Source organism: Callithrix jacchus, chromosome 13 (assembly GCF_049354715.1).
Source record: "Callithrix jacchus isolate 240 chromosome 13, calJac240_pri, whole genome shotgun sequence".
In the NCBI taxonomy this organism is placed as follows: Eukaryota; Metazoa; Chordata; class Mammalia; order Primates; family Cebidae; genus Callithrix; species Callithrix jacchus.
This window is the reverse complement of record NC_133514.1, coordinates 54,000,682-54,025,526: the sequence shown is the minus strand read 5'-3', so window position 1 is coordinate 54,025,526 and position 24,845 is coordinate 54,000,682. Positions and strand designations below refer to the sequence as shown.

At 39.4% G+C, this 24,845-nt stretch overlaps 1 long non-coding RNA gene across 1 annotated transcript; it reads right to left on the bottom strand.

Moving 5' to 3' along the window:
* Window positions 1-6,557: 6,557 nt before the first annotated feature.
* LOC144579002 (uncharacterized) lies at window positions 6,558-23,151 on the bottom strand. The gene is made up of 3 exons (XR_013525721.1): window positions 23,053-23,151; window positions 16,605-16,790; window positions 6,558-8,125 (listed from the first exon to the last, which is right to left on the bottom strand). It is a non-coding gene; the product is annotated as an uncharacterized LOC144579002 (long non-coding RNA).
* Window positions 23,152-24,845: the final 1,694 nt, after the last annotated feature.

Here is a 24,845-nt window from a genome sequence, read left to right as displayed (position 1 = left end):
TGAGTATCTTGGATTTGTAGATTCATGTATTTTGTCAAATCTGGGAACTTTGGGCACATTATTAAACTATTCTTCATTCTTTGCTTTTCTATCTGCTCCTCAGATACAGTAATTTCAAGTGTCCTGACTTCATAAGCACTGATTTTTTTCATCTTTATGCAGTAATTTCAAGTGTCTTGTCTTCATGATCACTGATTTTTTTTTCATCTTTATGCTTTATGCTTATGGCTGCTGTTGTACTCTCTTAGTCAGTTTTTTTTTTAATCTCAGATATTGTACTTTTTCTCAAGAACTTCTCTTTGGTTCTTCTTTACAGTTTCTCTTCACTCATAGCCTAATTTTGTTCATATATTGTTTTCTGATTTCCTTTAGCTCTTTGAGCATATTTAAGATAATTGGTTTAAAGTCTTTGTATAATAAGTCTGTTCTAGACTTTCCCAGGGACAGTTTTTGTCCATTTATTATTTCATTAAATGAATGACAGTTTTCTGTTTCTTTGTATGCTTTGTGACCGTTGTTGTTAACTGAACATTTGAATAGTATAATAGTATAATGTGACAACTCTGAGACTCTCCTCCCTAAAGTTTGCTGTGTGTGTGTGTGTGTGTGTGTGTGTGTGTGTGTGTGTGAATGCTGTAGTAGTCTACTCAGCTAGTAATTCCCCAGACTATTTTTGCAAAGACTATTATTCCTTGTTGCAAATGGTCACTGAAGTCTCTTTTCCTTAAATAGTGTTCAGCTGATGTTTTGACATATTTCCTTGAGTACCAGGAACTAAAAAGCAACAGCCCTCTCCCAGTCCTTGCAGATTGACTCTGTGTTAGGGCCCTCCTTCAACACTGAACTAGGCTTGTCCTAAACCTAGGGATTAGCCTGAGGTGAAAGCTAATACTCTTCTCAAGTCGTTCCTGAGCATTCATCTTGCCTAGGCAAACGTGACTTTTTAAATACCCACACATACATATATAGATGATACTGTTTTTGTTTTTGTTTTTATTTTGAGACAGGATCTGTCTCTAGCTCCCTGCAGCATTGATCTCTTGGGCTCAAGTGATCCTCCCATCATAGCCTTCCAAGTGGCTGGGACTATAGGTGTTCACCACCATGTCTGGCTAATTAAAAAAAAAATTTAGTACAGGTGAGGTATCAGTATGTTGCTCAGGCCAGTCTCAAACCTCTGAACTCAAGTGACCCTCCTGCCCTGGCCTCCCAAAGTGTTGGGATTAGAGGTGTGAGTCACCGAGCCTGGCCTCCATTATACTTTTGAATGATTTAAATTTTCTAAAGAAACTCTCCCCAGCTTTTCCTCCTAGGCCTTAGACAGTCTATTGTATATTTTTATCACAATCTTTTCCACAGACCACTATGGGTTATTAATGTATCTTGTTTTTTTCATGTTTCTGAGCAATGTCTGTTACCTTCTCATTCTGAATTCTGGATTTATTTTGCTGGGATTTTATTAAGGATTTTGCATCCATATTCATAAATATTGGCCGGTAGTTTTCTTGTGATGTCTTCATCTGGTTTTGGTTATCAGGGTATTACTGAACTCAGAGAAAGCAATGGAAAGTTTTCCTTTCTATTTTTGGGGAGAGTTTGTAAAGAACTCAAGTGTTTGGTAGAACTGAGTGGTGAAGCCATTTAGGTCTGAGCTTTTTTAGTGAGTAGTATTTTGATTACTGATTCAATCTCTTGAATATTTTTCCTACCTTCTGTTTCCCCTCTCCCTCTAATACTACCATTATGCATACATTAATGCACTTAATGGTGTTCCACGTTTCTCTGAGGTTTTGTCCATTTTCTTCATTGCCTTTTCTCTCTGTTCAGTTTTTACATAATATCTAACAATTTGTCTTCAGATCCACCAATTCTCTCTTGGGAATTTTTAAATTTCAGTTATTGCACTTTCCAACTCCAGAATTAGCACGTGGTTCTTTAAAAAATTTTCTATTTATATATAGTAATTAAATATACACACACATTTAGTTTCAACTTTCATTTTAGATATAAGGGGTACACACGCATGGGTTTGTTACATGGGTATGTTGCAACCAAGGTAGTAAGCACAGTACCCAATGGGTAGTTTTTCAACCCACTCTCCACTTCCCACCCCAGTAGTCCACAGTGTCTATCATTCCCATGTTTATGTCCATGTGTGCTCAATGTTTAACATCTTCTTGTAAGTGAGAACATGCAGTATTTGATTTTCTGTTTCTGTTAGTTTGCTTAGGAGATATTCTTTATTTGATGTGACATTGTTATAATATTTAGTTCTTTAATCAAGCTTTTGTTTAGTTCTGTGAATATATTTATAATGGGTACTATATATGAATATATTTATATTTAAATCTGACATCTGATCACTCTGCAGGCAGTTTTTCCTTCCTACCTTATTTCCAGTGTATGAGTCATACTTTGTTTCTTTGCATGGCTCATACATTTTTGTTGGAAACTGGACATTTTAAATAACATGCTGTAGCTACTCTACTAGTTCACCTCCCTCTGGTTTGGTTATTATTATTTGCTTAAGTTTAGTGACTGGTTGGATTATTTTAGTGTAATCTATCCTTCCCTATAGCCAACAGCGTTGTTCCTCAAGTTCTTCCTCAGGAAGGCACAGCTTTTGGTATGCCCAGAAATCCTGGGGATAATAATGGTACTCGTAGGGCTCTCTTCCACTTTTTCCTCTGACCATCTTCCCTGTTGTTCAGCTCAACTAATTGCTGGCTTATTGCTCTACTGTTTACACCAATGCCCTAGTTTCAGTCTTTGCTGTCTCACCCTTAAGAGCAGCCTTCCCTGAATCCTCTCTCTCTCTCTCTCAGGGTGTACTGTCCATTCTGCACTTAACTTTCAAAATATTCTTTCTCCTTTATGATAAATTACTCTATGTTGCACTTCTTTTGCTGTGTGTCTCTTTTGAAAATTCGTTTAAACTAAGAAGAACCCAGGTATCACCACAGCCATCAACAGCGTAATTTCTACTATTTTTGAAAGAACTCTTTTTAAACTTCTCATTTTCTTTTGTAAAACAGTTCCTTTGGAAAGAGATTAGGAGATACTTGTTTTGTTTTCATCTTACCTCCTTTGCAGGCAAAAATCTCTGAGCCAGGGACCTGGAGCTAGATGTGGGAACAATGGCAAGCTTGAGTTGACACTCTAGCTTTAGAAGTTGAGTGCAATGGAATGGGGCAGTAGCCTGAGATCCTCTTGACTTGCTTTTCCTGGGGTAGAACCCTGCTTCATGAGCTAGAGGGCTATCAATGCCCCAGTAATCTCAGCACATATATTCAAGGTTTTGTAGCCTGGTGGGAAGAAGACAGCTCTTATCTCTTGGCCATACTGACCCAGGACTTAGTGCTAGCAAAATGCAGTTGAAGACAGGACAAGAATCACTAAAGTCTTGCTCTTTTTGGGGAAAAAACACTTCTGGCTGGGAGATGATGGGATAAGGAACCCAGCATTTTTGGCTGCATTAGTCTGCTTGCTGAGCTTGGAAGTGAGTAATCAGTCTTGGTTCAAACTACCACAGATTTTCATCTTCCTTACTGAATTTTTGTAGATGTTCTTGGATAGATGTTTCTTCATTGCCATATGTCCTCAGGACCATTTCCAGAGGTTTTATATGGCTGCTTTTAATATTTTTCACCAGTTTCACAGTATGAAAATTAAACATTCAAATTTTTTACTAAAAGGGATGTGACGGATCTCTTCAAGGAGAACTATAAACCACTGCTCAAGGAAAATAACAGAGGATAAAAACAGATGGAAAAACATTCCATGCTTATGGTTAGGAAGAATCAGTATCGTGAAAATGGCCATACTGCCCAAAGTAACTTGTAGATTCAATGCTATCCCCATCAAGCTACCATTGACTTTCTTCAGAGAATTGGAAAAAACCATCTTAAATTTCATATGGAACCAAAAAGCCCACATAGTCAAGACAATCCTAAGCAAAAAGAACAAAGCTGGAGGCATCACACTACCTGACTTCAAACTATACTACAAGGCTACAGTAATCAAAACAGCAGATACTGGTACCAAAACAAAGATATAGACCAATGGAACAGAACAGAAGCCTCAGAAGTAACACCACACAACTACAACCATCTGATCTTTGACAAACACAGGCAACGGGGAAAGGATTCCATATTTAATAAATGGTGTTGTGAAAACTGGGTAGACATATGCAGAAAACTCAAATGGATCCCTTCCTTACAACTTAAACAAAAATTAACTCAAGATGGATTAAAGAATAAACATAAGACCTAACACCATAAACATTCTAGAAGAAAACCGAGGCACTACCATTCAGGACATAGGCATGGGCAAGGACTTCATGACTAAACTCCAAAAGCAATGACAACAAAAGCCACAATAGACAAATGGGATCTAATTAAATTAAAGAGCTTCTGCAGAGCAAGAGAAACTATCATTAGTGTGAACCAGCAACCAACAGAATGGGTAAAATTTTTTGCAATCTATCCATCTGACAAAAGGCTAATATCCAGAATCTACAAACAACTTAAACAATTTACAAGAAGAAAAACAACCCCATCAAAAAGTGGGTGAAGAATAGAAAACATTTATGCAGCCAACAAACATATGAAAAAAAGCTCATCATTAATGGTCACTAGAGAAAAGCAAATCAAAACCACAACGAGATACTATCTAATGACAGTTAAAATGGTGATCATTAAAAAATTTAGGAGACAACAGATGCTGGAGAGAATGTGGTGAAATAGGAATGCTTTCACACTATTGGTGGGAATGTAAATTAGTTCAACCATTGTGGAAGACAGTATGGCGATCCCTCAAGGATCTAGAACTAGAAATACCATTTGACCCAGCCAATCCCATTGTGGGGTATATACACAAAGGATTTTAAATCATTCTATTATAAAGTCGCATGCACATGTATATTTATTGTGGCATTGTTCACAATAGCAAAGACTTGGAACCAACCCAAATGCCCATCAATGATAGACTGGGATAAAGAAAATATGGCACATATACAGCACAGAATACTATGCAGCCATAAAAAAGGATGTCCTTTGCAGAAACATGGATGAAGCTGGAAACCATCATTCTCAGCAAACTTACACAAAAATAAAAGAAATCCAACACTGCATGTTCTCACTCCTAAGTGGGTGGTGAACAATGAGAACACATGAATAGAGGGAGGAGAACATCACACACTGGGACCTGTTGCGCATGGGGGCCGGAGGAGGGATAGCAGGGGGTGAGGGGTATGGGAGGGACAGCATTGGGAAATATACCTAATGTAGATGATGAGGTGATGGATGCAGCAAACCACCATGGCATGTGTATACCTATCTAACAAACCTGCACATTCTGCACACGTACCCCAGAAGCCAAAGAATGATTAAAAAACTCGATACTAAAAATACAATGGAATTAACCCCATCATTTTCATGACTATAAAATAATAAAGTCAGAGTCAAAGTATAGACAATTTAGAAGATGGAATTTTATCTTTTTAGCACTAATATTTAACAATAGGAACCAATTTCACTTAAAATAATCTGAATATTATATATGCAACATATTATATATGCAACATAAATTTTAGTTTCTATAAAGAATCTTATACTAAAAACTCTATAAAATGTTGAGTAAATTGAGCCTATTTTTACCACAGGCCTGGCCAAATGTACACATTAAAACTGATGAACATAATGTGCAAAAAGGCTTGGAAAGAGTTTTATTTTAGTCACTTCAAAATACAAGTAGACTATTATTTTCCTTTGGAAGAAGAAACCAGAAAAAAAAATTCCTGATTGTAACATAGTGACAAATTTCAGATTATATAACACATAACAGGATAAATGGCTATAGCAATTTTTTTCCAGTTACATTCTTTTATAGTAAAAGTCTAGTATTAAATCTTAGAAGAAAATTTTAATTGTTCTTACATTTTACATATTAAACACAAGTGATTTATTATTAATATTTGGTACAGTATGAACCTCAGTATTTGCTCAAATATAGAAAAGGTTACCTTAATGTGCTGATAAATATCCTTAGATAAATCCAGCTGTGAAAATGTAGAAAAACTTTTTACTGTAATTACTGGGAATTAACAAAGTTAATTTTTACAGGGTGGAAAAACTCCATAAAAATGGATATTCATACTTAAAACCTTATTTTACTATAACACTATTTCTTTCCAATATTATAAAGTGAACAAAAATTTACAGATATGGGCTTGGTGCTAGATAATATCCATAGAATCTACCATATTAAGGAATAAAAATTGACATGTTGGTGCATGCCTATAATCCCAGTTATATAGGAGGCCAAGGCAGGAAGATCGCTTGAACCCAGGAGTTCAAGACTGGCATGGGCAATGTAGTGAGACCACTGTTGCTTAGGGGAAAAAAATTGACATGTTTTTAAACACACTTCTAATGAAAATTAAGACATTTTAAAAACAGTTTTTTTGTTTCTAGATAGTCTCAAAGTCTTGGATTTGAAACATGACTCCTTTTTGATACAATGAATTATAAAAGCAAACTAGTTCCACATACTAATTATACTTCCAAGTCTAGTTTCTAAGAAGTCATTTCTCTTTAACCTTTCTTATCTATCAATCATTTTCACATAATCTAATGTCCAGATATTATCTGTACAGGTGAGTATCCCTAATCTAAAAATCAGAAACCAGAAATCTTCCAAAATTCAAAACATTTGAGTGCAGACATGACACATAAAGGAAATGCTCACTGAAGCATTTCCAATTTCTAATGAAAGATATTTGGATTAAGGATGCTCAACTGGTAAATATAATGCAAATATTAAAAAAAAACAACAACAACCAAAAAACAAAACAAAACCAAAATCCAAAACATTTTAAGTCCCAAGTATTTACAATAAGGGATACTCAATGTGTAGTACTATGGGAGCCAATCTTCTCCATGGCTAATTCTCTAATTACCATTTTGTTTGTTTCTTTCTGTAACAACAGTTTAAATGATTTCCAATTATTAAGATAGGTTGACATCACAAAAGTTTTTAAAAAGATAACTTATATGAAGCTTTCAATATTAAAAAAGAAAAACACCTATCTATTCAGTATGGAAGAAACAATCTTGTTTATTAACGTCCTGCATATTTAGAAAGGGTTTAAAAACACATAAATTTCCTGAGACACAAACTTACCAAATGTATGTTCTTGCAAAATAACTTCACAGATCAATAGTCTTGAACTTACACAAAGACATATATATGACATACATTTTCAGTTAATATACCATTCAAATGTTTTTGCAGCAACTTTCTACCAGAAAGTACATTAATGTGAGAATGTATGTTTTTTAACCCCTTAAAAATAGTAATAAACAATTACAAAATAATGTAAATGTAGAATTAAGGCTGAGACTACATATTCTAGTATTAATAAAGTCAAACATAGTTATAAAACTTGCTGCTGCTGAATATAATATGTATATACAGGATAAGTCTTTTGAAATTTGAAATGCCACCATTGTCATAAGTTCACTCATTAATTTAATGGTTTTCTGGGTATCTTAATATTTCCATTCCCAAATACCTGTGTTTTTAAAATTTTTAACCTGAATTCTGCATTGAGTTTTCTCACATATTTACAATGAGATATCTAGCCTCTAGAACCTTCCTTACACAAATGACAAAATATCTTTGCTAAATAAAATTCACACAAAAGTAATAAAACGGTTGTCAAGAAATAGTTCTAACATGTTCATCATAATTATACTGAAAAATAGTACATACACTTTTCTTCAGGATTAATAAATGCCACGTGCCAGTTTTAGAGTCACTGCCACATTAGCACATTTTCCTCTTACACATTTGCAAGATAATGACAAACAAAGGGCATCATGTCTGGAATAATTCCAGTAAATCCACATTGTTCAGTAAGATTCATAAAATGGAATGGTTGTTTCCAGTCCCATCTGAATAGAAATGGAAATTCATTCCCAGTTACTTGTATTGTCCCCAGAAATATTCAGTCTGGTAAGTCACTCTCTTGGTCTTCTGAAACAGAGATGCAGAAAGCAAGGTATTCTTAGTAAGAGCAATGGCCTCTTCTGTCACCTCTCATACATCTGTTTTGGTTATAATCCTGGTCAAGGAGGAAAGAAAAAAGAAGTTTTATGTACCAAAGGCTTCCTTTCCCTGATCTCCCTCATCATATCTGGATGCTTAAATAGCCAATAAAACCATGTTCCCTTAATTAGAATTCTTGGTATAAACAGATTTAATTAAATCCTTATATACAATCATTTCCATCACATGTATGCAAAACAAGCCCCAAAGTAGTTAACACACAAACACACAGTATAGGACATATATAAGTAATTTGTATCACAGTGCTTTGAAATGGTATTATCTCAGACCCTAATTCTGCAGATTTTTTCTTTCTACTCCCTTTCCTTAAATAAACTTACTATTTTAAGAACGGGAATCATAATGCTTATTACAGAAAAGTCACAAAATAAAGACAAGCAAAATAAAACATTTAATATTCATAATCTCATTCATGTAGAGATGAACAAAGTGAACACCTTGACATATATACCTACAGATTTTTAAAATTCAGATATATTTAAATATTTCCTAATAGTTCCCTGAACTGCCATCTCCAAATAGAAGATACATATTTTTAACAGAACTAATTTTTAATCTTAATATGTAGAAAATGATTTAGAAAACTGAAGTCTCCATTCAAGAAAACAGCATAGGATCATATATTGCTAAGCATACTTAATGGATTCTAAGATTTTTTCTGGCATTTAACATCTCTGAAATCCAGATGTGCTTTATCATGTATGAGTTAATTTGCAAGAGTTTTCTTTAATGTTTCATAAAATAATGCCATTTCTTATAGTTAATGAAATATTAAAGCTGATGAAACACAGTATGTGATCTCTAAGCACAAACAACAAATATATATTCAGTACACATATGTAAATAAAAACATAAACATAAATAGACACACATATAATGTACCTATTTCCTTTCCTACTATTAAATTTGTTCCTGATTGTAAGGATGAAATATACCAATATTCAATACTGTTAAGGTATTTTATTTCAAATGCTCTGACCTTTTGAGAGTATGAGATTTATTAAAGAGTTACGGTATATAGGACAAGACTGAGGAAGAGAAAATCCCTGAGTTATGGTAAATAGGACAAGACTGAGGATGAGAAAATCCCTAACAGTGATTTTAACAAATATCCTGAAGATAATCAGGATGCAAAGGGGAGAAAGTCATAGTCCAGAATACACCAAATTTTCAACCTAAACTTCAAATACTGCCATCACAAAGCTAAACAAATGATAGCTGTGTGTGTGTATCTCCTCATGTGCCAAAAGCTGTACTGAAAATATGGTTCTTTGGTTTTCTAAAAACACTGACATTCTTTCTCCCTTTCCTTGATATGATACCGTATCATTATGAAGTATCTTAGTGAGTATGTCAGTCACTGTTGCTGGGTGTTCAATGGGTCTGTGCCTTTCATTCATCCCTGGGAAATTCTCTTTCACGTGATAGCTTTTCCTTCTCCATTTTCTTCTTTCTGGATTCCTAATAGTCTGAATTGGTTCTCTATGTCTTCTATCTTTGTTTGTATTTGGGAATTTTTCTTTTTTGACTTTAGTCCTCCTATTCAACTTTTTATTTCAGCAATAATATTTATAATCTGTTTATTCATTCTTGTCCTGGCTCCTTTCTGCTATGTAGTAATTTTAATTTTATAAAAGAGGTCTAGTATCTTTAATAAATTGTCCTCCAGGTTGATATTGGCACTTATCTTGAATTTTGTCTCTCATGTTGCTGGCTACCCTCAGATGTGTGATGATCCCTGGTTTACAATTACATTTAGGAAAGAGGATGATGTTGCTAGCTGGAATTTCTCCTACTTTTATAAAAATGTAACTGTTTTACCATCAAGTCACTTCTGAGTGGAAACTATGACTGGGATAGGGCAAAGCAAGGTCATGGGTCCAGAGGTTTTGCTTTAAACTTGTGGCTGTTGGGCCAAGTGTGGTGACTCAAGCCTGTAATCCCTGTACCTTGGGAGGCCAAGGCAGGAGAGTAGGTTAAGCCCAGGAGTTTGAGACCAGCCTGGGCAGCAAAGCAAGACCCCATCTCTATAAAATAAATAAATATGTAAAACTTGTTGAATTAAAAAAATACATAAATGTGCAGTTGCAAAGCCAATTATTAGTCTTTTGGTTCCCAGAGGCCAGCATTAGGCCCTAGGGTACCAGCAACTACCAAAAGCCCATATACCAACATTTAATTCATTTCCATTGTTATCTAAATTTGTAGTGGCATCTTTTTATGCCTTATGGCAGGGAAACAAAGCTTTCGAAGTTTTGTTTGAAATACATTCTAGGCTGTGGCTTCCTTTCGTTTTCCATTCTGTTCTGTCCTTTTTATTTGCCACTCTCCCTGTTTGGAGCTGGACTTCTCACTCTTTTGTTCTTACTGACTCTGAGTCCAAAGTGTTTCTGGGGCTAAATCAGGCATAATCTGTCTCCTATTATTTATAAACTATTTCCCAAACCCTTCTCCTCTAGTATATTCTAGCCTTGTTTCTATCCCGTTATCCCCAGAAAATCTCAATTAAATGTGAATGCAAAATAAAGACATTTTTGGACATGGAAGGGCTCCAAGTTTTCTTCTATACATTTTTTCTAAGGAATTTATAAGACAGAGAAAGACATAGAATCCAACAAGCAGTGGATACAATCCAAGAGAGTAGCTAAGGAAGACCCAGGATGGCAGATTTAAAGGAGGCCTGCACAATTACCAGTCACTGGAACAGGAGGAAGAAGGTGTGATTAAGATACATAGGGAAAGGAAAAAAAAAAAGATGGCTTCTAGAGAATTTAAAATTATATATGTGGCTCACATATAGTACAACACTGTAAATCTGTACTATATATGTATATATATATGTATATATGAGAGACTGATGATCATTATACCACCAACAATATTATAAACGAAAAAATAAAATTTAACCCATACTCTCTCTGAATTGCTATAAAATCTTAAATAACAAGATTCAAATCAATGTCTATAGTAGCGTTGTAGTAACCAGACGGTCTATGGCAAATTCAGTGCTGAGACTGTGGCACAAGAACATGTCCCTTACATCTCAGCCTAGAACTGCGCCTGTGGAATTTCCTTGGTGGGAAGTGGGTCCTGGTCTCTTAAACACTGGAAAAATAATCCCACTGATCATAAAATACTTCTTTAAAATTTTATGGCAAACCTACATAAAAGCAGAGGGAATAATACAGTGAATTTCTTATTTAAAGCTTCAGTAATTAGAACATGCTGCCAAGTCTTGTTTTGATATCCTCTGTCACTTTATTTTCCTGGAGTATTTTAGAGTATATCCCAGACACCACATTATTTAACCAATAGAATAACTTTCTCCAAAGAAGAACTTCTACAAAGAAGAATTTTCTGTAACTATTTGGTAACCTGAAAGATAGTTCATACGAGGAAGACAGAACATGTGTCTTTTCTACGTGAATATATAAATTTTCAGTTACAAGCTGGTACCCTAGCAACCAGCAACAATGACCAATGTGGGCTTTTTACATCATTCTGAACTTGCGATCTCTAAAAATTATATGTTTAAATCCACTGCAAAGAGTCTTTCTGATGTTAAATTGCCCCAACACACTCTGAATGATCAGCTTAACAGTCTGCATAAATCTCATGCCCATGAACACATCATTCACATGCCTACATGTGTGATACTCAAAAGGTATCAATGAACTTAAAATAGAATTTTTTTGCAACATGATGAGGGAGGAGTTTCATAATCTGGACTCTGCCTCTATGTCCAACCACAGCTTGGCTCTCTCCTCTTGCATACCATGCCTTATCCACTAGCATCTTTTCAGTTCTTCAAACATGCCACACCTGTTATTTTCTTAGAGCATCATGCTTCCTTCCCAACCCCTGACTGAAACCAATCCCTATATGGCTGGTTTCTTACCATCCTTCAGTTCTGTTTCAATGCACCTCTCCTGACAACTGATACTGTTTCTCTATTATTTTCTATACTTCATCATTTTCTCATTCATTATTTTCTCCCCCCAACCTGTCTCAGGCAGCTAGGAGGGGGACCAGATATATCAGGTGCTGCATGAGAAACCTCTCCTCAAGCAGTACCAGATTCTAGGGAACCATGAGATACAATGCAAACTCAAGGGGTAGCTTCCCTTGTCTGTGCAGTAGCTTACTGGTGAAGCTAGCTAGCTGAGTGGCAGTTCTTCCTGGTTCCAGGAACCTCCTCAGCTAGATTTGTTTTTGTTTTGAGACAGAGTCTCATTCTGTCACCGAGACTGGAGTGCAGTGGCATGATCTCAGCTCACTGCAACCACCGCCTCCTGGGTTCAAGCAATTCTACTGCCTCAGGCTCCTGAGTAGCTGAGATTACAGATGCCCACCACCACGCCCGGCTAATTTTTGTATTTTTAGTACAGACGAGGTTTCATCATGTTGGCCAGGCTGGTCTCGAACTCCTGACTTCAAGTGATCTGCCTGCCTGGGCTACCCAAAGTGCTGGATTACAGGCATGAGCCACTGCACCTGGCCTCAGCTAGACTTTTAAGGCAATGGTTCCCCACATTTTCAAGTAAGAGATGTCATTGTAACATTAGAAAATTTCATAGGTCCCATTAACAATGCTTGTATCATTCATTTAAAAAATCCTTATTGACAAGTGAATGTTATGTTTTATAGATGGCAACAGCGCCCTCATACGTTATGTACAATTCAGCCTACATAAGTGCTTGATGGCATTTCAGTGTGATGAGCCTCACAGGGATTTTCAGACACAGACTTTGCTAAGAACATGTGGCTGGCTTTATGAGCAGACTACAATTTTCCAACAGTTACTTTCAACACAAATGCATGTGGAAAGCTGAAATCATATGCATCTCTGGTTAGATTCTGACCTTAACCCTGTGCTGACCTTGAGCTTCCCTCTAATTGTTGGGCTCTTTCTTTGCTGCTAGTCTGAACCATCTGCTGCTTTCTCCCACTACCAGAAATGAAGGGACCTAAGTTCCCATGTGCTCATCCCAGAACACCCAGATGCTTTGCATTTTTCAAAGCTCAGTTCCCCAGCACAGGTTTTCTGCTCCACTGGACAGAACAACAGCATTTCAATGATTCTCAGGCTTGCTCTGCTCAAATGATCCTCCTGCCTCAGCCTCCCAAATAGCTGGGACTACAGGCATGTGCCACCACACTTGGCTAAAATTTTTTTTTTTTTTTTTTTTTTTGTAGAGACAGACTCTTGCTACATTGCCCAGGCTAATCTTGAACTCCTGGCCTCAAGTGATCCTCCTACCTTGACCTTCCAAAATGGTGAGATTACAGGTGTGAGCCACCACACCGGCCTCCATTGCAGCATTTAAGAGAGAAATCTGAACTCCCCCTGCCATTGGTTGCTTTGGTTGAAGCTCCTTGAGATTGTCTAAGATTATTTCCACAGTGGTCACAGCTGCCATCTTGACCTCTCTCTCGAATAGATATTGAGATACTTCCCCGGAGTTTTTAGCTCCCTTCTAAGGAAAAATCCTTTTCTAAGGAAAAACCCTTGTCAGGCATCTCAGAAACTCAGTCAGGCAGCAGCTGGAGTCTCTGCAATGATCTCCCCACCCCTCAGGAATGACCCCGACTCTCCGCAGATGGCATCTGAGACCTGCCTTCACAGGAGGGAGGCCTACCTTAGGTAACCATGTCCTGGCTTCAAGGCAGGGTTAAGCTTCAGGGTTCAGATGTCTGTAGTGAGAGCAGGAAACAAATGTCAAGGGAAATGCCACTGAAGAATGGAGGGGAATCCTCCAGCCGCAGGGCTCATAGACTACTCCTTCCTGCCATAGGCACCAACCTCTGAACGTGGCTCCCAGGGAAGGGGCTCTTCCTGCAAGTCCTGGGTTTATGGACCTGGACAAGTAGGAACAAGATTCAGAGCAAGCCTGAGAATGATTGCAATGCTGTTGTTCTGTCCAGCGGAGCAGAAAACCTATGCTGGGGAACTGAGCTTTAAGAAATGCAAAGCACCTGGGTGTTCCGGAATGAGCACATGGGAGTCTCGACCCATCCTACTTATTATTATAAAATTTTAGCCTAGCCAGCTTCTGAGAAGCAGTCTAATTAAACAATGGAAAGAAGCTAAAAGTGGCAGCTAGTCAGCCCCATGTACAAATCCCAACTCCATGTCTTCCTAGTTTTTCAACCGGCCCAGGCAAGCTCCTGAATCTCCTTATGTCTCAATTTCCTCATCTGTAAAACGGTAGTCACCGCAGACCTCCTTTACAGGGTCATTATGGCCCATGGGCTTGCAATAAATCTAGTATCTAGTTTTGGAGTGATTTAGGACAGCAGTTTAACAAGCTTGATTCCAAATGTAGCACGAAGTAGGCTCTCAATCAACATTAATGGAATGAATTACTCTCAATAATAAATACTTCAGGAGAGGTAGCTGGAAAAAAAATGTTCCTGACGGATAAATTGTGTGCAGGGTGAGTTTTACAAGGGAATGCTGATACTTTATGAGCTGAGATGGTACTGAGTCTTAAACAGAGGAAACATTTCAGAAGAGAAATAAATACAATTGGCTTTCAGAAGCGCGTTCCACATCTGTAGATTCAACCAACTGCACATCAAAAATATTCTAAAAAATGGATGGTTGTGATAATGTAGACTTTTTTCCTAAACAATACAACAACGATTTACATTGCATTTACATTGTATTTGGAGTTATAAGTAATCTAGAGATGATTTAAGTATACTAGAGAAGTGTGTAGGTTACATGCAAATACTGTTGTAGCGACTCAAACATCCATGGATTTTGTTATCCTCAGGGGCCCTGGAACCAGTCCCCCACAGACACCAGGGGACAACTGTATATGGTTCTGCAGAAGTGGCCTTGACATCAAGATACATATTCTAATCCTGATTCTGCTATTAATTTGCTTTGTGGCATCGAACAACCTGACTTCAGACTCACTGGTTTTTGTTTTTTTTTTTTTCATTTGAAAAGCAAAGTTGAACGAGATTATATCTAACGTTCATTTCTATTCAGGCGGTGGATAATTCTGTAACAGTCTCTGGAACTTCTACAAGAAACACTACTTGTAAAGCAAGGCAAAAGTGGTTTTAAGGGGGAAAAACGATCTATGTCTATTACAATACATGCCTTATTTTTAGCAGGATAAAAACCACCACAAACATCATCCTCATTGTTGCTATTACCTACTGTTGACTGTGTGCTAGACTCACACTAGAGCATGTTAGACATATGATCTCATTCAATCCTCTCAACAATTATCAGCAGTTCACAAGATTCATTCTGAAAAGAAAAGATTTGGCCAGGTGCAGTAGCACACACCTATAATCCCAGCACTTTGGGAGAACAAAATGGGAGAATTGCTTGATCCCAGGAGTTCGAAACAGCCTGGGCAACATGGAGAAACCTCGACTCTACTGAAAATATATAAATTAGCCAGGCATGGTAGTGCATGCTATAGTCCCAGCTACTTGGGAAGCTGAGATGGGAGGATCACTTGAGCCAGGGAGGTAAAGGCTGCAGTGAGCCATAATCGTGCCACTGCACTCCAGCCTGGGCAACAGTGCAAGATTCTGTCTCAAAAAAGAAAACAAAGGAAGAAATTTATATTCCCTGAGAAAGGAATTGGATCATTATGGACTGTGTGACTTAAAGCTTCCACTTATTAGTAGTCTTTTACATGCCAGGTATTTTACATACTTTTTTCCTAATCTTCAGACAATTCCGCAAAGTAGGCAGGTTTTGTGTTAGTTTTCTATTGCTACGTTACAAATCATCACAAACCTGGTGGCTTAAAACAGTACCCATTTATTATTTCACAGTTTCCATGGGTCAAGGAGTCCGGCATGGCTCAGCTGGGTCCCTTGCTTAGGCTCTCTCAAGGCTGAGACACTACCAAAGTGTCAGCTGGTTTATGATCTCATCTCATCTCATCTCACTGGAGTTTTTGTCCAAAGCCATGAGTGACTGGCTCCAGAGATGACCTTCCCCCACTGCAATGGCAGCCAAAGTTCCTGATGGGTCTAGAACTGAGCTTCCTGCTTCTTTGCTGGTTGCCAGCTAGGGTAGCTCTAAGCTCCTAGAAGCTGCCTATTATTCTCTGTGGTCTTCTCCACAGCAAGGCAGTTTGCTTCTTGAATCCCAGCACTTTGGGAGGCTAAGGCAGAAGGGTTGTTCGAGCTCAGAAGTTTCAGAGCAGCCTGGGCAACATAGGGGAGACCCCATCTCTAAATAAATTAATGGCCATCAGGAGAATATTCCTGACTCCCATCTGTCTCTGACCTCTGGACCTCTTTTCAAAGACTCACCTGACTAGGCCAGGCTCACCGAGGATAACCTCCCTTTCATTAACTCAGAATCAACTGAGTGGATACTTTAATGGCAGAATCCCTTCACCTTTGCCATACAATGTAAGATAATGAGTGTAATGTCCCACCATATTCAGAGGTCCCACCACACTCAGGGAAGGAGGTATCCAGGGTGTGTATACCTGGGTGGGGGAAGGCCTAGGACTCTGCCCAACACAAGCCTTGCTTTAGAAGTCATGAGCTGGAGAGGACTCAAGATGGCGCTGTGAGAACAACCCAGGATTGAAGCTTGCAGTCAATGCGCGGACAGGGTGAGTCAGGGCTGCATTTCCAGACGGATCTTTGTTGCCCACAGAACGGGGAAATTCCTAGGCATAGAGGAGACGTGGGACGCCAGGCAGAGGATTTGGCTGGCGCAGCCGGTGGCCGGTGCAGCGGTGGCCCACACTGTGGCGGCGCCACACAGCACTCCACACAAAGCGTGCTCGTCCGGGTGCCCTGTTGGGCCGGCAACCTGAGACTTGGGAGGGCAGAACTTGAGACTGAATGGGACTTGGACAGTGAGCCAGCCCAGGAGATTCCAGGGTGACAGCACTTGGGGTAGTGCAGTGGGACAAACAAAATGGCGATTCCAAACGCTCCCCATGGAGGGGATCCCTGAGGCTGCAGCTCCGTGGGGGAGGGGCGTCCGCCATTACCGAGGCAATTGGCCCCTACTGAGGTACACACCCATTGCTGACGCAGCGTGCTGTTGCTGAGGCAACCCGCTACAACAGAGAGACTCCGCCACAGGGCATAGCCCGTGGCAGCAGGGCAGAGACTGCGGAAGAAGGGCAGAGCCTGCAGCAACAGGGAAAACCTCACACCAGCAGGGCAGAGCCTCGGCAGGCAAATAGTGACTATACTGCCTCCTAGCTGGGCAGGACAGCATGGCGGACACTCACAAGGAAAGCCCCAACCTCCCCCAGACAGAGCATCTGAGAAAAAAAGAGTTTTTTTATGAGTTATGTTGCAGCAGAATTAAACATAGCAGCCTAACAGCCCTGAATGAACAACAGAGCTCACAGCTCAGCACTCGAGCTCCGATAAAGTACAGACTGTCTCCTCAAGCAGCTCCCTGACCCCTCTATATCCAAAAGACTGACATTTGGCAGGCATCATTCTGGGAAAAAGATAGCAGAAAAAGAAACTGGTAGCATCCCTTACTGTTCCACAGCTGCTATAGGTGCACCCCAGAGAAGCAGGGCCTGGAGTGGACCTCAGCAGTCGTACAGTGAAGGGGCTAGACTGGAAAAAGGAAAACCAAGTAACAGAAATACTTCAGCATCAACAATCTGGGTGTCCACTCAGAGACCCAATCGAAAAGTCAGCAACTACACAGATGACAGGTGGATAAATCCACAAAGATGGGAAGAAACCAGTGCTAAAAGGAGGAAAACACCCAAAACCAGACACCTCGCCTCCTAGAAAGAAACAAAACTCCTCACCAGCAAGGGAACAAAGCTGGCTGGAGAATGACTCTGACGAAATGACAGAATTAGACTTCAGAAGGTGGATAATGAGAAATTTTTGTGAGCTAAAAGAACATGTATTAAATCAATGCAAAGAAACTAAGAATCTTGAAAAAAGATATGAAAAAAGATTCAAGGAAATGATAACAAGAATGGATAACATAGAGAGGAATATGAATGAATTAAAGGAGCTGTAAAACACAATAAGAGAACTTCACGAAGCAAGCACAAGTTTCAATAGCCCAACTGACCAAGCAGAAGAAAGAATATCAGAAGTCGAACATTAACTCAATGAAATAAAATGAGAAACCAAGATCAGAGACAAAAGCGCAAAAAGGAAGGAACAAAGTCTCCAAGAAATGTGGAACTATGTGAAGAGACCTAACCTACGTTTGATAGGCATACCAGAATGTGACGAAGAGAATGAATCCAAGCTGGAAAATACTCTGCAGGACATTATCCAGGAAAATTTCCCCCACCTAGCAAGACAGGCCAACACTCGAATGCAGGAAATACAGAGAACACCACAAAGATATTCTGCAAGAAGAGCAACCCCAAGGCACATAATCGTCAGATTCAACGAGGTTGAAATAAAGGAGAAAATACTAAGGGCAGCCAGAGAGAAAGGTTGTGTCTCCCACAAAGGGAAGCCCATCAGACTCACAGCAGATCTCTCGGCAGAAACTCTACAAGCCAGAAGAGAGTGGGGCCAATATTCAACATCCTTAAAGAAAAGAACTTTCAACCCAGAATTTCATATCCAGCCAAACTGAGCTTCATAAGTGAAGGAAATATAAAATCCTTTGTGAACAAGCAAGCACTCAGAGATTTTGTCACCGCCAGGCCTGCTTTACAAGAGCTCCTGAAAGAGGCACTACGCATAGAAAGGAACAACCGGTACCAGCCATTCCAAAATCACACTAAATGCTAAAGAGCATCAACATAATGAAGAATCTACAACAACTAACGGGCAAAACAGCCAGCTAGCATCAAAATGGCAGTATGAAATTCACACATAACAGTATTAACCCTAAATGTAAATGGACTAAATGCACCAATCAAAAGACATAGACTGGCAAATTGGATAAAAATCCAAAACCCATCAGTGTGCTGTATCCAGGAAACCCATCTCACATGCAAGGATACAGAAAGGCTCAAAATAAAGGGATGGAGGAAAATTTACCAAGCAAATGGAGAGCAAAAAAAAGCAGGAGTTGCAATTCTCATCTCTGATAAGATTGACTTTAAAGCAACAAAGATCAAAAGAGACAAAGAAAGTCATTACATAATGGTAAAAGGACCGATACAACAAGAAGAGCTAACGATCCTAAACATATATGGACCCAGTACAGGAGCACCCAGATATATAAGGCAAGTTCTTAATGACTTACAAAGAGACTTAGACTCCCACACAATAATAGTGGGAGACTTTAACACTCCACTGTCAATATTAGACAGATCAACCAGACAGAAAATCAACAAGGATATCCAGGGCTTGAACTCAGACCTGGAGCAAGCAAACCTGATAGACATTTACAGAACTCTCCACCCCAAATCCACAGAATATACATTCTTCTCAGCACCACATCACACCTACTCTAAAATTGACCACATAATTGGAAGTAAAGCACTGCTCAGCAAATGCAAAACAACTGAAATAATAACAAACAGCCTCTCAGACCATAGTGAAACCAAGTTAGAACTCAGAATTCAGAAACCAACCCAGAACCGCACAGCTTCATGGAAACTGAACAACTGGCTCTTGAATGTTGACTGGGTAAACAATGAAATGAAGGCAGAAATAAAGAAGTTCTTCGAAACCAATGAGAATGAAGACACAACATGCCAGAATCTCTGGGACACATTTAAAGCAGTCTCTAGAGGAAAGTATAGAGCAATAATTGCCCATATGAGAAGAATGGAGAGATCCAAAATTGACACCCTATCATCAAAATTGAAAGAACTAGAGGAGCAAGATCAAAAAAACTCAAAACCCAGCAGAAGACAAGAAATAACTAAGATCAGAGCTGAACTGAAGGAGATTGAGACAAGAAAAACCCTCCAAAAAATCAATAAATCCAAGAGCTGGTTTTTTGAAAAGATCAACAAAATAGACCACTAGCCAGACTGATTAAAAAGAAAAGAGAGAACAACCAAATAGATGCAATAAAAAATGATAAAGGGGAAATCACCACAGATTCCACAGAAATTCAAACCATCATCGGAGAATATTACAAACAACTCTATGCACATAAACTAGTAAACCTGGAAGAAATGGATAAATTCCTGGACTCCTGTGTCCTCCCAAGACTAAACCAGGAGGAAGCTGAAACTATGAATAGACCAATAACAAGGGCAGAAGTTGAGGCAGCAATTAAGAGCCTACCACACAAAAAAAGCCCAGGTCCAGACGGGTTCACAGCCGAATTCTACCAGACACACAAAGAGGAGCTGGTACCATTTCTTCTGAAACTATTCCAAATAATCCAAAAAGAAGGAATTCTTCCCAAATCATTCTAGGAGACCAATATCATCCTGATACCAAAACCTGGCAGAGACCCAACAAGAAAAGAAAACTTCCGGCCAATATCCATGATGAACATAGATGCAAAAATCTTCAATAAAATATTGGCAAGCCGATTGCAACAGCAAATCAAAAAACTTATTCATCATGATCAAGTAGGATTCATCCCGGGGATGCAAGGCTGGGTCAACATACGCAAGTCTATAAACGTAATTCACCACATAAACAGAACCAAAAACAAAAACCACATGATTATCTCAATTGATGCAGAGAAGGCATTTGACAAAATTCAACAGCCCTTTATGCTAAAAACCCTCAATAAACTCGGTATCGATGGAACTTATCTCAAAGTAATAAAAGCTATTTATGACAAACCAACAGCCAATATCATACTGAATGGGCAACAACTGGAAGCATTCCCTTTGAAATCCGGCACTAGACAAGGATGCCCTCTTTCACCACTCCTATTCAATATAGTACTGGAAGTTCTAGCCAGAGCAATCAGGCAAGAAAAAGAAATAAAGGGTATTCAAATAGGAAAGGTGGAAGCCAAATTGTCTCTATTTGCAGACGACATGATAGTATACCTAGACGACCCCGTCACCTCAGCCCAAAAACTCCTGAAACTGATAAGCAACTTCAGCAAAGTCTCAGGATATTAAATCAATGTGCAAAAATCACAAGCCTGCCTCTACACCAATAACAGACTTAAAGAAAGCCAAATCAAGAATGAACTGCCATTCACAATTGCTACAAAAAGAATAAAATACCTTGGAATACAACTCACAAGGAACGTAAGGGACCTCTTCAAGGAAAACTACAAACCACTGCTCAACGAAATCAGAGAGGACACAAACAGATGGAGAAACATTACATGTTCATGGTTAGGAAGAATTAATATCATAAAAATGGCTATACTGCCCAAAGTAATTTACAGAATCAATGCTATCCCCATCAAGCTACCATTGACTTTCTTCACAGAACTGGAAAAAACCACCATGAACTTCATATGGAACCAAAAGAGAGCCCACATAGCCAAGTCAATTCTAAGCAAAAAGAACACAGCGGGGGGCATCACACTACCGGATTTCAAACTATACTACAAGGCTACAGTAATCAAAACAGCATGGTACTGGTACCAAAACAGAGATATAGACCAATGGAACAGAACAGAGGCATCGGAGGCAACACAACATATCTACAACCATACAGTCTTTGATAAACCTGACAAAAACAAGCAATGGGGAAAGGATTCCCTGTTCAACAAATAGCGTTGGGAAAACTGGCTAGCCATGTGCAGAAAGTAGAAACTGGACCCCTTCCTGACACCTTACACTAAAATTAACTCCAGATGGATTAAAGACTTAAACATAAGACCTGGCACCATAAAAACCCTAGAGGAAAATCTAGGCAAAACCATCCAAGACATAGGAGTAGGCAAGGACTTCATGAACAAAACACCAAAAGCACTGGCAACAAAGGCCAAAATAGACAAATGGGACCTAATGAAACTCCACAGCTTCTGCACGGCAAAAGAAACAGTCACTAGAGGAAATCTGCAACCAACAGAATGGGAAAAAATTTTTGCAGTTTACCCATCTGACAAAGGGCTGATATCCAGAATTTACAAAGAACTCAAACAGATTTACAGGAAAAAAACAAGCCCATTCAAAAGTGGGCAAAGGATATGAACAGATACTTTACGAAAGAAGACATATATTAGGCCAACAATCATATGAAAAAATGCTCATCGTCACTGGTCATCAGAGAGATGCAAATCAAAACCACATTGAGATACCATCTCACGCCAGTTAGAATGGCGATCATTAAAAAATCTGGAGACAACAGATGCTGGAGAGGATGTGGAGAAAAAGGAACACTTTTACACTGTTGGTGGGAGTGTAAATTAGTTCAACCATTGTGGAAGACAGTGTGGCGATTCCTCAAGGCCTTAGAAACAGAAATTCCATTTGACCCAGAAATCCCATTACTGGGTATATATCCAAAGGACTATAAATCGTTCTACTATAAGGCCACATGCACACGAATGTTCATTGCAGCACTGTTTACAATAGCAAAGACCTGGAATCAACTCAAATGCCCATCGATGATAGACTGGATTGGGAAAATGTGGCACATATACACTATGGAATATGATGCAGCAATCAGAAATGATGAGTTTGTGTCGTTTGTAGGGACATGGATGAATCTGGAGAACATCATTCTCAGCAAACTGACACAAGAACAGAAAATGAAATACCGCATATTCTCACTCATAGGCGGGTGATGAAAAATGAGAACACATAGACACAGGGAGGGGAGTACTAAACACTGGGGTCTATTGGGGGGAAAAGGGGAGGGCCAGCGGGAGGGGGAGGTGGGGAGGGATAGCCTGGGGAGAAATGCCAAATGTGGGTGAAGGGGAGAAAGGAAGCAAAACACACTGTTATGTGTGTACCTATGCAATTGTCTTGCATGTTCTGCACATGTACCCCCAAACCTAAAATGCAATTAAAAAATAAATAAATAATAAAAATAAATATATTCACTGCCCTTGTTAAAAAAAAAAAAAAAAAAAAGGAAGTCATGAGCTACCTGTCTAAAGTTCCATAGGTGACAGATAGTGACACTGAACCTGCCCTCAAGCAAAGAGTCCTGAGCCCACCTTGGGGAGAAACGGCCCTCTCTGGACAAGTTCAAGTTTCTTCTTACATGTCACAGCCCTGTTCTAACAGCAGACTTCACGATCTCAAAATGAACCCTTTATGAGGTCATCTGGAGCACCTGCAGTTCCTAAGTACTTTACCACATGTCAAATTCACTGCTGCTCAATCTAGACCCAGATTCCCCTGAGTCCCCCTCGGTACACATCAATCAACTCTAAACCTGAGCCATCCATTACCCAGAAACCAGCTGAAAAAACAACTAATAACAGCATGCATGCAAGGAAACAGATCTCCTGACTCGATTCTATTTCCTCTCTCTCTGCTCCCTCTCTGTCTTTGCCCAGGCATCACACCATTGCTCACGAAGCTTTGCCACCTGGACAGTTTCCCACTCAGCTTGTGATAATCCTCTTGCCTGGCTTGTGCCTCACTCAGACTAAGCACTCAAGAAAAATCTTGAACTCTTCTTTCTTGGTAATGAGCACATCACAGACTACCTTTATCTTCTCCCCCAGAGTTTCAAGTGCTGGGGGTGCTTAAGTTAACTGATGTTCGACATATGTAGAGCTGTGTGCCTCTAGTCCCTCAGCCTCTTCCCAGGCGAGTCTGGAGAGTGTCTCTGCTCATTGGTTGAGACAGTTCCCTCTTTTCCCTACACAGGTACCATCATGCTGCGCTTTTCCTACTCTAGAGAGCACAGTGCAAGGAACTCCCTCCTGTCTGTTGGGCACCTACTAAATGTCATATCCATATATGTGCAAGGATCTATCACCTTTGACAGTTGCAGAATCTGAGACTCAGAGAGTTCAGATAACTTGAGGTCATACGGCTGTTGGTATTGCAGCTACAAGTTGAACTCAAGACTGTGTTTTGGCAAAGCCAATCTGTTTCCATACTACACTGTTGAATTGTTTTGTTTTGTTTTCTTAAATCAACTGTAGTCCCAACAACTTCGAAGAGCTTTTAGATTCGTATAAGTTTTAAGGGGAACTTCCAGGGTTTTAATGAGACTCCTTAACAGATATGCAATTCTCAAGTGTGACAACATAACAGATTCATATTAAATATAAAAGTTGGTATTTCTGTAGGATTTTTCATACATTTCTGGATCTTAGTGCATGTATCTGTCTGAGACATATTAGTCTTTCAGGAAATATTTGAAGACAGAAAGGCAGGATGAGAGGAGAGGAAGGCGGTGGGGATGTGTGGGGTGCTGGCGGGCTGTGTGTGGGGTGGAGAATGGTGGCTACCATGAGCCTGAGAGCTGCAGAGCCGACGCGGGATGGGTACTCTCGTTGTTTTAGCGAGCTTCTATCGCCACCTAGCCACCTTGGGGAGAAATGGCCCTCTCCAGACAAGTCTGTCCAGACTTCCCTTGAATGCTGTTTGTCCACCTACTGGTGGCTGCCTTTAGACCATGAGTCTTGGATAGTCCTTCCCACAGTGGACACCTGTGTGCCTTGTCTTTTTTCATTAGTGGCTTTCTTTAGCAGTTGATTCCAAGGCCTATTACATTTAAAGAGAAATTTTTGAAAATTCGTATCACTGAGGATTGGCACTGTTAAGCCTTCTCAGCACAAAAGAAGGGGATTGTTGCTTCTTTGAAAGCCCTTTCCTCTGGGAGTCCCTGACACTGCCATGTACCCTCCCTGTGCACATGTCCATATCCAGGCCAAATGTTGTCTCCATGAAACTTGCAAAGCAACAGCTTCCATATATTCC